The sequence below is a fragment of the Nanorana parkeri genome, unplaced genomic scaffold (assembly GCF_000935625.1).
Source record: "Nanorana parkeri isolate BGI_ZX_2015 unplaced genomic scaffold, ASM93562v1 scaffold460, whole genome shotgun sequence".
Taxonomy (NCBI): domain Eukaryota; kingdom Metazoa; phylum Chordata; class Amphibia; order Anura; family Dicroglossidae; genus Nanorana; species Nanorana parkeri.
Window position 1 is genome coordinate 759,067 of NW_017306728.1, and position 11,661 is coordinate 770,727.

The following is an 11,661-nucleotide window of genomic DNA, read 5'->3' on the forward strand; positions in this document are numbered from 1 at the left end:
GAAATGTTTGCCAAATTTTACAAAGGGTTAAACATTATAAATGAGGAAGGTACTATGTAAATGCCATAAGTATATATACACATGTAACAAGTAACATAAATAAATCTAAAGCCAATCATATCATATTTAATGTCTTAATTGTAATTTCCAAATACATTTTTGATCTTTCTACATCTTAAAGTCATAATAACGTCCAAAATATTTTAAAGCTATTTTAAATGCTGATAAAAGCACTTACAATGGATGCTGCTAATTCATGTTTAAAGGCTTCAGTTTTCCGCAGAATCAGCTGCTCCCCTGAGCACAGGCCCTGATATCCTGTTTTAGGGTGGCTCCTTTCCTTGCAGGGTCCTATGAAGCAACCCTTGTGTGTGCTAGTAAGCTGCGTGTGTCTCCACAAACACACAAACACCGCAGGGCATGTCACTACCCTCCTCCCTGCTCCCCTCTCCTTTATCTTCCTTTCTCCAAACTAGTAAATGAAGGGCTGCTGGAGATTGTGCTCTCCCTTGTGATCGTGTACTGGGCAGGTAGTTCAGGGAAGCTGAATTGAGAGAGTTGGAGCCAGCTGTTTAGAAACATGATGGAAAGTGTGAATAAATACTTTGTTGGGCAATGTATATTTGTTTGATCTGGGTTCATCATTGAAAATAGATTGAGAGTTTAATTCTACTTTTAGCTTTCAATAAAATAATACCTGCTAATATGGCATCAAGGTCTTTGTTTAGAAACTTCCTGTTATGGGGTGACAGCTGCTTCCAATGTGTCTGTGTTGTCACTCCAGAAAAGATATATTGTCAGCACACCTTCTGCTTCAGAACTTGTCTTTATGAACATTCATTTAGCATAGCCAAACAAATAGCATATTTCTGTTTAGCTCTCTAACATAAGTGCTGCTTGCTTCTAACAGTTTGTGATCTCCAATGACTTCATACATGCATTGTAGCATAGAAACCATTATGTATGGCTCCTGGTAGTGGACATTGAATCAAACATGTGAGTGAAGCAAACTTTACTTGTTCTCACCTCCTCTGCAGTTAGAACCTAAATGTAAGCAGAGTAATGCTTAGACTGAACATAGGCCTATGATGACAGCACAGAACACGGGGAAAACGGAAGCCACATCAGGTTATGTTTGAAAATATAAAAGTATTCTTTAAAAGTGTAATTGCTGAATCCAATCAAAAGGTTGTTGTGGAAAAAAATGGCTGATGGAATTAGGGCTTCTTTTAAAGAAGCAGTATGCCTCTGTGTGTGCAAAGGTAGTGAATGTGCAAAGATCAAACCTGAAGAGGGGCCTTTTCTAGTACAATCTGGGGTAGCAACATTGAGTGCAGCCCACAGAGCTGTTAAACTACTGTCACCTTGGGGAGAAGATGTAAGTGACTCCTAACTTCTAGGTCAAAGTATTCTTGGATACTCAACAATTACCACAGATAACCTACCCAAGCCCAAGTTATTTTCTTCTAGATTTAGAAGGGGACGTTACTTCTATTTGCACCCCCAATAGGGTAGACTTCACTTATGTTCTGCTCCAGTAACGGTGGAGTAAATGCCTCCAAAGGAAATATATACTGTAGCATTTAAACTGACAAAGGTTCTATCCATTTACCACTCTATAAAAAAATAATAATTCCACTTTGAGGTGACTCTAAGAAAATGAACTTACGCTCTCACTGTTGGTTTATTGCACTGTTTATGTTATAAATGTATCCTTTGAGTCCCAAATTCCCATCAGAAGTTGCTCACATTCTCAGCTTTCCAAGGAGGCAACAGTGAGGCATGGTGGCATTACTGCAACCTTTTATTAGTATCTTCTTAAAAGAAAAAATATGTTACTGTAAATGTTTGGACACCTACATTTCCATGCAAGGCCCACTTTAAAGTGCACTTGTGCCCAGGCTATGGGAAAGTAGGAAGTCACACACCAACGATATCAGACCACATTCAACTTTATTGAACCTGGAAAGCTCTTTACACCAAGCCCCCCCTATCACTGCGATCAAGCCATATTGGGTTAAACATTAGAGAGGGGTGGTCCTAGGCAGGGCTGCAGTGTGCTGTGTCTGGATTCCGTAAATGTGAATTTTCATAAGGGCTTGGAGCAGTGACATCTCTCCACAAGTCTATACTGCCCAGACTATGGACATTAATGTTTTTACATATTCCTAACAGGCAGTAAAATGGCAATGTCTCTGATGTGAAATTTGAAGATGAATTTCTCCACAATGGCTATAGCTGCAGAAGTGAATGAGAGTCTATTTTAAAGTGCTTTTTTCACTTGTTTTGAATATGTCAAAATTTTATTGTGCATAGTCCGGGCACAGGTTTCTTTAAAGTATCCAGGAATAATAATGTGTTTAAGATGTCCTCTTTTTTAATGTACTTTTTTATGCAATAATACCACAACATTTTTTTACAGAAACCAATCAGAAATCCTCTGCCAGTCTTCTGATTGTTCTGAACTCATCAAGGCTGTCTGACTAGCATGGTTAATTATAGATTACTGTTCTTTACACTGTTTTAGTTAAGAATACACTTATTATCATTTATTTATTTTTTCCATAATTCATTCACCATTGACATACTGAGCATCCCTCTAGTCTACAAAGATTCAGTAAGACAAATGTGAGTAAATAATCAGTGCTCTGAGATCTTCCACTAGGTGGCTCCAAATAACCACTTACTAAGACAATGCTGTCTGTTTCTGCTTATAGAAGTGTTTGTGTATATACATATAGACAGTATATCAGTTATCACATGTTGTCTGCGGATCTTTTCATTCTCTCATAAACTGTTTTTTTCACACTCTAATGCAAATTTAATTCTACCAGTTACCAAATAAATTATTCAAAAGTAAATGTAATAAGTAGCGTTGAACGAACAGATTGTGAAAACGGGATAATCTGACATTAGCATATTTTTGATTTGAGTATAGGCAATCAAATTCATTCACTCTGCGGGGAATCAAACAAATCATGACTCATGCTTGCCTAAATGTCTTATTGTGTGATTCTGTGCAGACCTTACAGATCTGTATGTTAAGTTTACAACTGCTTATTCTCTTCATGTGTTTGTTGCTAGATATCAGACCTGAGCATTTTTAGGTAACACATTACCTCAACTGTTAGGCAGAGTGGGACAGTATGGAACAATAACCTATGATCATAACATTATCTCTTGCATGCCACCGGTAAATCAACATTACTGGCCAATGAATTACTTTCATGGGTTTATAAAGCTTCATGGGATGGATGAATGTGGGCAGTCTCAAGCCTGAAGATAACTATATCAAACAGGTCTCCGTTGTCCTACCTAGTCATCCCTACACAATATATATATATATATATATATATATGTATATACATACAGTATGTATATGTCAGGTTTGGCCTTTTATTTGAACAATAGGATAACACATTTAAGTCAGCATGTGTGTGGTAGCAAGGAGGAAAAACATGGTTTTCTACCCTTATGTTAAAGTTGTATTAAAATCTCAAACTTTTTTTCAGTAATGATTTCAGATCAAGCAGATATACATTGCCCAGCAAAGTATTTCTTTACATTTTTTGCCCTGGTGTTCTATCAAAAATTGTGGCTGTGTTGGAATGTGTGACCGGCCACGTGGTCCCACCTAGTTTTTTCGGCTTTGGAATATGTGACCGGCAAAAGGTGAAGAATTCCAACGCTTTCTCAGCTGTTCCAGGGCAGATCGGCATCGCAGATCGCATGTGCAGGAGAACCAATCTGCCCTGGAACATCTAAGAAAGCTTTGCAATTCTTCACCTTTTGCCGGTCACATATTCCAACACTTAAAAACTGTGCGGGATCACATTAAAATGTGTGACCGCGTGACCGGTCACACATTCTAACGCAGTCACAAACTTTGATAGAACACTGGCACTTCCAGTCATCATGTTTACAAACAGCTTCAACTCTCTCAGCTCATCTTCTCAAAACTTCCCGCCCAGTACAAGACCAGAAGGGATAGCAAAGTCTCCAGCTGCTGTTCATATTTTAGAATGGAGAAAGGAGCATGGAGGAGCAGAGAATTGGTTTGCCTTGCTGTGTCTGTGTGCTTGCTTAGCTTACTAGCACACACAAGGGTGGCTTTATAGGACCCTGCAAGGGAAAGGAGCCACCCTAAAACAGGATATCAGGGCCAGTGCTCAGGGCAGCAGCTGATTCTGCATGAAACTAAAATAACATGAAGAAGCAACATTCATTGTAAGTGTAAAACCCTTTTGACTTTAATATCACTTTCAGGCTCCAGTCACACAGGAGCGGTTGCCCGTACATATTTGGCCAGCGGAATACTGCATGCCCTGCAAAATAGTACAAGCATGATTTTGTGACAGATTCTGCAGGTCCACGGCTATATAATAGCTGCAAATGATGAAAGGATGAAAGATTTTAGCGTTTGCGTTGCCGCGCAGTCTTCCGCACGGAAAACGCACTGAAAACACAAATGCTATATGTGAATGGAGCCTAAGTTGGATTCTGTGAGACAATCCAGTGAGTGTGTCTAGTTCTGATATGTCTGCACAAGAATGTTAAGGATTAGAAACTATCATGTGCTTGATTCTTGTACATTTCTCCATTTCAAAAAAAAATTTACACATGAAAAGCAATGTTTTTGGAAGAAGCTTGTAAATAAAAATGTACCATTAAAAAACAAACTAGTACATAGAGACTCCATGGGGACACAATGGAGGTAATATGACTAAGGAGTACAGAATGTTCACTTACTGAAAAACGTAAAGCTGTGTTCTCTTCAATCATCCAATCCCAAATCCTGTTCTTTTCCTTTCCTCTTCACATTATTCAGAGGGAACGTAGCTTCACCATGTTCACTTTGCTCAGTGAACATTGTTTCCTTCTTTTGTAAACCAACCACAGGTTTAGGAAACAGTCTTTCAAAAAGGTAAGCAAAATTGCCATTACAGTGGTCTGGTTCAGCTACAGAAAAGCTCAGATGATGTTGTAACAGTTACCAGCGTTCAGTTCTTAAAGAGGAACTCCAGGAATGTAAAAAGTTAACCCTTGCAAGAGTTATCTGCTCCTCTTGGTTCAGGGGCTCAAATAAATAAATATATACTCACCTGATCCTCGTTCTTGTCTGGCTGCTAGACTGGTCCTCTTCTCCCCCGGGCTCTGGCGGTCTACCCCCCGCTGATGTCATCATGTCCATTGCAGTCCATTTACATGCATTAGACCTGAGGACACCGAGGGACATAACACTGCCAGAGTGGTGCAGGACCGAAGATCAGGTAAGTATATCTTCTTTATGCCAACCCCTAGACACAAACGAGCAGTTAACCCTTGCAGTGCGGGGGTAACTTGGAGTTCTTCTCTAAAGGGGGACTACCTCTTCCGATGAACACTATGGATATTACATAAAAACACTTTCACACTCATCAGCACTGGTTAAGCCTCTGTACTGAGTCTCTTAGGCCTAAATGGGCTAAATATCAAGACTCAGTATATGGCTCTAATCAAACTTTAGAGAAAAGTACCCCTGTAATTTAACCTCATTGCCTGGATATGGCATGCTGACACAGTGGCTGCTCAATACCACAACCATGCCATGAACAACTTGTGTGATGAAACCCCTGGCTCCAGAACTTGTTCAACCACAAGGCATCCTACACAGGAGCTTAGGGCCCAGTGGATGTCCAAGTGTCCCAGCTACAACTTTTATTCTCTTGCAGTAACCCAGAAGGGTAGCAAGGATGGTCAGAGCTGTGAACCTGCCAGGCACTTCACAGGGGAGTCTATACTTGTTGGTCGGTTGGTTTCTAATTGGGCTATGCCAGTACAGTGTTTCTGTGCCTATTACAGTCATAATCAAAGTTGATGAGGGGAAGTCAAACTTGCTACCTTGTCTGGTACCCCATTCTGCCTTAATCCAAGTTTGCGTGGCTGAGGTTAGATGGGAATAATTCTTTAAACTGGGTTTGTCACACATTGCGGCTCTCACTTACACTGCTTCATGCTGCATTTCTATAGACCTTCTGCACACATAGTCTGAGCCATTGTCATAGTATCCAACCTCTTTTGCTTCCCCTATTGAATCACTAGTATGGGTAGTGTATCTCTAGAGAAGGTTGCCTAGGACTGCTCTACCAAATAAAACTAGAAGTTCAGGTTAACCACAAGCAAAGGTCTTTGGCAAATACTTCATATTGTAAGCAAAGTCTAAGAGACTGCACCACAAATAACACCATGCACACTTTATTAACACTCCAAATCCTTAAAATTGGATTACTGTATCAGCATGGGAAGCAGGGTTCTCCTCTACTGCTCTGGCTGTGCATGTGATCCTCAAGTCATCACAATGATAGACCACCATGCACCTTCCGGTGCCTGTTCACCAACCATAATTATATCATTCAACTGCAGTCTGTTATTCTCTACTTCGGCCATTTGTATTGATTCCTATGGAGAATCTGGAAGTGAAGATTACTAACGTTTCCTAGTATAAGCCAATAATGGCAGAGTTTAGAACTCCAGTCTGAAGAACTTGCTTTGTTGCAGTCCTAGAAACATAAAATGGATGACAGAAGGAAATCATTTTCCCCTGCCAGAGTTCACCAAGACACCACATGGTTGTCTCTGTAGTCTCCATTAATTCATTTATTTTATATTATGGAGAACACAGTAGGAACACCCTTAGTGTAGCATTGCAGTTTTAGTGGCACAGGATGTGATTTGGAAACTATGACCAGGATATGTTGCTTCTGATATCCCCATAAAAATGTAGATAGTAAGAGGACAGTTAATCCTGAACTATCCCACCTATCATTGTATTATTAGTTTGGTTGTACGTATGCATGGATTATATTTAATTTTTTAAAACTCTACTGCAGCTTTATTCTACCACAGCCAGATAACATAACATCATTATCATTTCAGAAAACTACAAACACTTCCTGCATTACTATATTTTCTTTTTCTTTCCCCAACGTGTCTATGCAGACATGCAGTGATTTGAGTCCTCCTTTGATTTGTGTATTTCCTTCTGCGTTCTTCCTTAATACACTATAGCTGAGCATGTCTAAACCAGGAATATAAGACCCTTTGTAATTAATCAGCAGAAGCTTCCACAGATCTGCTGTGTGGGAGATGTGCTTTTTGTTAGCATGATGTAATGGAAAGCAGTGCCATTCCAAAAGTGAAGCAGAGGGATTGACCCCCCTCCTTGAGTACAGACGATTATGGGGTACAATGTACAAGAGAATACAAGAAAACTGAAAAACAATGAGAGAACTGAATACAGATCTATTTTTATCATTGCCATGTGTCAGAATTACTAAACAGTGTTACTAATATAAACTCTGGTCACACTAGATCCCCACTGGAGTGCCTTGGTCTCTTGCAACACCCAGCTTGTGCGCAGACAGTGTGCTAGTTGGATTAATCTCCTCCCCGGTGATGCCTGCATAGTTCTGGAACCGATGTCACATGAAAGAGTAATCCACCCAGGAGCAGCAGAACCACTCCGTTGTCAGGTATCTAGTAAGTAACCACTTACACCAATTATCTATTCAATGCCCACTGACCACTAATCTAAGGTGGGATTATACCACTGACCACCAATTTTCTACTGATCACCAATATAAGGGGGTACTTCATCCCCGATCATCAATGTCAGAGGGTGGTTCTCCACTGATAAGGGGAGGGGTACTTCACTGAGCACAAATGTAAGGGGGCACGTCTGCAGTAGACATCAGTGCAAGGTGGTACTTATCTATTTACCACCAATGCAAGGGGCACTGCTCTGACCACTATCATAAGAGGGCACTTCTCCACTGACCACAAATCTAGGGGGGTACTGCATTGGACACTCTGCACAGTGCATACCCAAGACTGATTACTGACTGCTGCGACTTGTAAGCTGCTGTACACTACATTCTACTGACTGCTGTGCTTAGCTATACTGTACAGTGCATACTTCTGATTGCTACATTCTTTAAGTTGAACTTTACATTACATACTTCTAAGCTATGCTGTACATTACATATACCTGACTGCTGAACTCTGAAGCTGTGCTGTATTTTACAAACCCCTCATGGCTCCACTCTGTAAGTTGTAGTGGACACTACATACTCGTGACTGCTTCACTCCATAAACTGTGCTTTACACTACATGACCACTGCACTGTAAACTGGTAAACCGTGCTGTACATTGCATATTCCTAACTGATGTACTCTGTAAGCTGTGTTGTACACTATATGCTTGTGATAGCTGCACTATGGTAGCTGTGCTGTACATTGCATACCCTTAACCAGGGACATCCCTATAATGAGGCAGCGTGAGGCTATTGGCTCAGGCAGCATCTCTTTGAGTCTGGCCAGCATCCTGCCCAGCTCCTGGCAACCAGTGCTGTCACTGAGCTGGGCAGGATGCCAGCCAGTGAGATGATACATGCCCAAGTGTGCACGACCAGCAACCCACCCCCAGAATGGGCACCTCCAGCACCCACACACTAAATCCCCCTTTCGTGCCTCAGGCCCTCTGGTGGCGAAAAGGTTAGGCACACCCCTGCCCTTGACTGCTGTTCTTTGTTAGCTGTGATGTATATTCCATTCACCACTGATAACATGTTGGCATTTAGAGTAGGGGATGCCCCAAAATTATCAACGTTGGGTGTCAAATACACTAGATTTAACATTGCTGTAGAGAATGGACACAAACACCAATTTTGATGACATCAAGTCCTGGACTGTTAGCTGTTCATTTTAGGGCTTGTTCACACCAATTGCGATGCGTTCCAGAGTGGGAGCTGCTGAAACGCACCGCAATTGCTCACAGAACTCCCCTATGCGTTCTGGGGTGGGAAGGGGCGTGGCGGTGCATTGAAGTCAATGGCAACACAGCCACCTCCCCACACGCAATGCGATCAGACGTGTGGCAAAACATTGCCTGCGTTCGGTTCCACTGCCAATGCAAAAAATAGAGCATGCAGCATTTTTTTGCGTTTGTAGTGGAAGGGAACGCAGGCAATGTTTTGTCACATGTCCAATTGCACTGCGGGGGGAGGGGGGGGATTAGGTGGGGTGCGTGGCTGCAGTGCCAGGGGGGAAGGTTTGTGAGCGATTGCGGTGTGATCCAGCAGCTCTGCAATTGGTGTGAACAAGCCCTTAGAAAGCAGGTAAAATCATTTACTGGGCATATTCAGTGTCTAGGGCAATACATTTACTATATACAGTATACTGTGTATGTATGTATGAGTATATATATATATATACATGTATATATATATATATATATATATATATATATACATATATATATATTTGGCCATATATTGCTTTTTAGATAGACCATTACCAAACCAAAATGTAACGTCTTCCAATTTCCTAGTACAGAGGCAGAACATGAAAGATTACATTTATGCAAACTGCTTCATCACAATTTTCACAGCACTATATTTGAAACTGCTGTCTTTATTTGCAATAGCTCGGTCTTTATTGTCTGCTAGGAATGTTCAATCCAGAAATTGTATTCTGACACAAAGAAATATTTATCACAGACTGTGGTGCCTGCAACTTTCTAAAAATTGAATCTGGACTCCGAACATTTGATGCTTTTATTACAGCCATTATGAAGGATTTAAGACTTGTTTATTGCTGGCTTGGTGTGTATGCGCATCTGCCACTTGGTTCTGTAAAAAATAAATAAATCCCCAAATGGCATTAACCCTGTAAGCGCTGTGAACCAAATGAGATGCATTTGTGCTTATGTTAAGCAAATGTGTCACGGGAGTGGCAAGAAAACATTATGGAGAAGTTTCAAAACAATGTAGATAGTACACTTTGAGTGGTAGTGTGTCTTTCTAGATAGTATAGTTTCTTTGGTTTTTCATAGCCACCAATAGGAAATAAACATTGAATATTACTTATAACTGGATAGGTTGAAGTAAATGATCAAAATGGTACATAACATCAAGTATCTTTCTTTTGGTGATGGTTGCACTTAATGCATAGGGAGAACCGGACCTTAGTCCATTAGGGTGGGCTGTGCCAGGAGTCAGTGGTAGAAAAGGTCCCAAAATGATTGTGTAGCAGAGGTGCCTGGTATTGGTGGATTTTGCATATAGAGCAGATGCTCAGAGAGCCCTTGTGTCCATGTTAGAATTTATTTTATTGTTGTAGTTACATAAGGACACCATATAGCGTGTTTACTACTTTCTGTGACTACTTTCCACTTCTTCAAAACAGATGCGTCACATACTCTTTAGCTGGTGCCTTAAAAAATAAACTGTCTGCATTGAGAAGAGCATCAGAATCCACCAATACTGGAGACCCCTGTAACACAAGCATTTGATGACCTTTTCCAACACACATCTCTTGGGCCTACTAAGGAAATAGGTTAATTCAGCTTACTTCAAGACTAAAGCTGGCATAAACCATTAAGATGGCAACTCTGGTGGGACTCAAACCCACAACCTTTGAATTACTACATGCTCTAGAAGTCCAATGCGCTATCCATTGCACCACAGAGCCAGCTGCATGATGCCCAGCATGGCATGACACAGAACTTGGACTGCTGAATTCTCTGGAACTAAAATTTTGAAAATGCGAGATTGGCCTCAAACCCAACTTTAGTCATTCAGGATTTGCCTACAACTCATAGCAGTCGTTAACCCAAGGCTCTTCCTTAGTCTAGTCCACATAGAAGCTCCTCTCACAATATAACCTAAGGAAATAGGTCAATTCAGCTTACTGAAGGACTAAAGCCCGCCATACACCATTCAGATTGCAACTCTGGTGAAACTCAAACCCACAACCTTTGAATTATTACATGCTCTAGATGTCCAAAGGCTGTCTAGGATAATATCTAGGTCTTTGGGCCAATGTTCCACTTACAAAAGATGTAAAGGCACACATTGCTAAACCATGAAGCTCAAAACAACTTTATTAGTCCAGCAGTGATCACTCTACCTAAGACCTCCACTTAATGTGTTTTGCTCCCTACCAGGCTTCTTCATAGAGCTGGATCAATGTGCTGCTGAACATTCAGCTTAAATTACAGACCCATTTGTTAATGTGAACTTCTACAGACAACACAGTATATTGTCAAGTACTGATGAGGAAACTCTATGCACCGATGATCCTCCCACCTGCCCCTTGTCAATTAAAGGATAATTAAAGCCTCGGGTGTTTTTGCATATATCTACTGCTAGCTAGCAGTAGATATATGCAAAAAGTGTTAAAAAGGGTTTGAAAAGGGTTAATACTTACCCGTGTCTTCCCCGCGCGCTCCCGTCCGAAAATGTGAAAAATCTCGGGCGGCCGCAAAGCATCTTGGGGCGGGCGCATGCCCAGATCACATTTTCGGCTGGGACGCGAGGAGACACACAAGGTAAGTCTATGGACGCGTGCACCCGCATGCAGGCACCGTGGGACAGGAAGTGCCAGCAAGCTCAGAGGAGTCAGCGCTGGACGGAGACCTGCAGCAGCGCTGGAGAGACAGATAAAAAGGACAGGAAAGAAGAAGAAGATCAGATTAAGAGACATCATTTAAGGTAAGTGCTTTCATTAACATTGGGGGAGGTATAAACATTTTTTACTTTAATGTCACTTTAAGGTCAGCGCTGGAGGATCGGACAGGGGGGGGGGGGGGAAATCCCTGCAGGGAGCCGTGAGTGACAGTCAC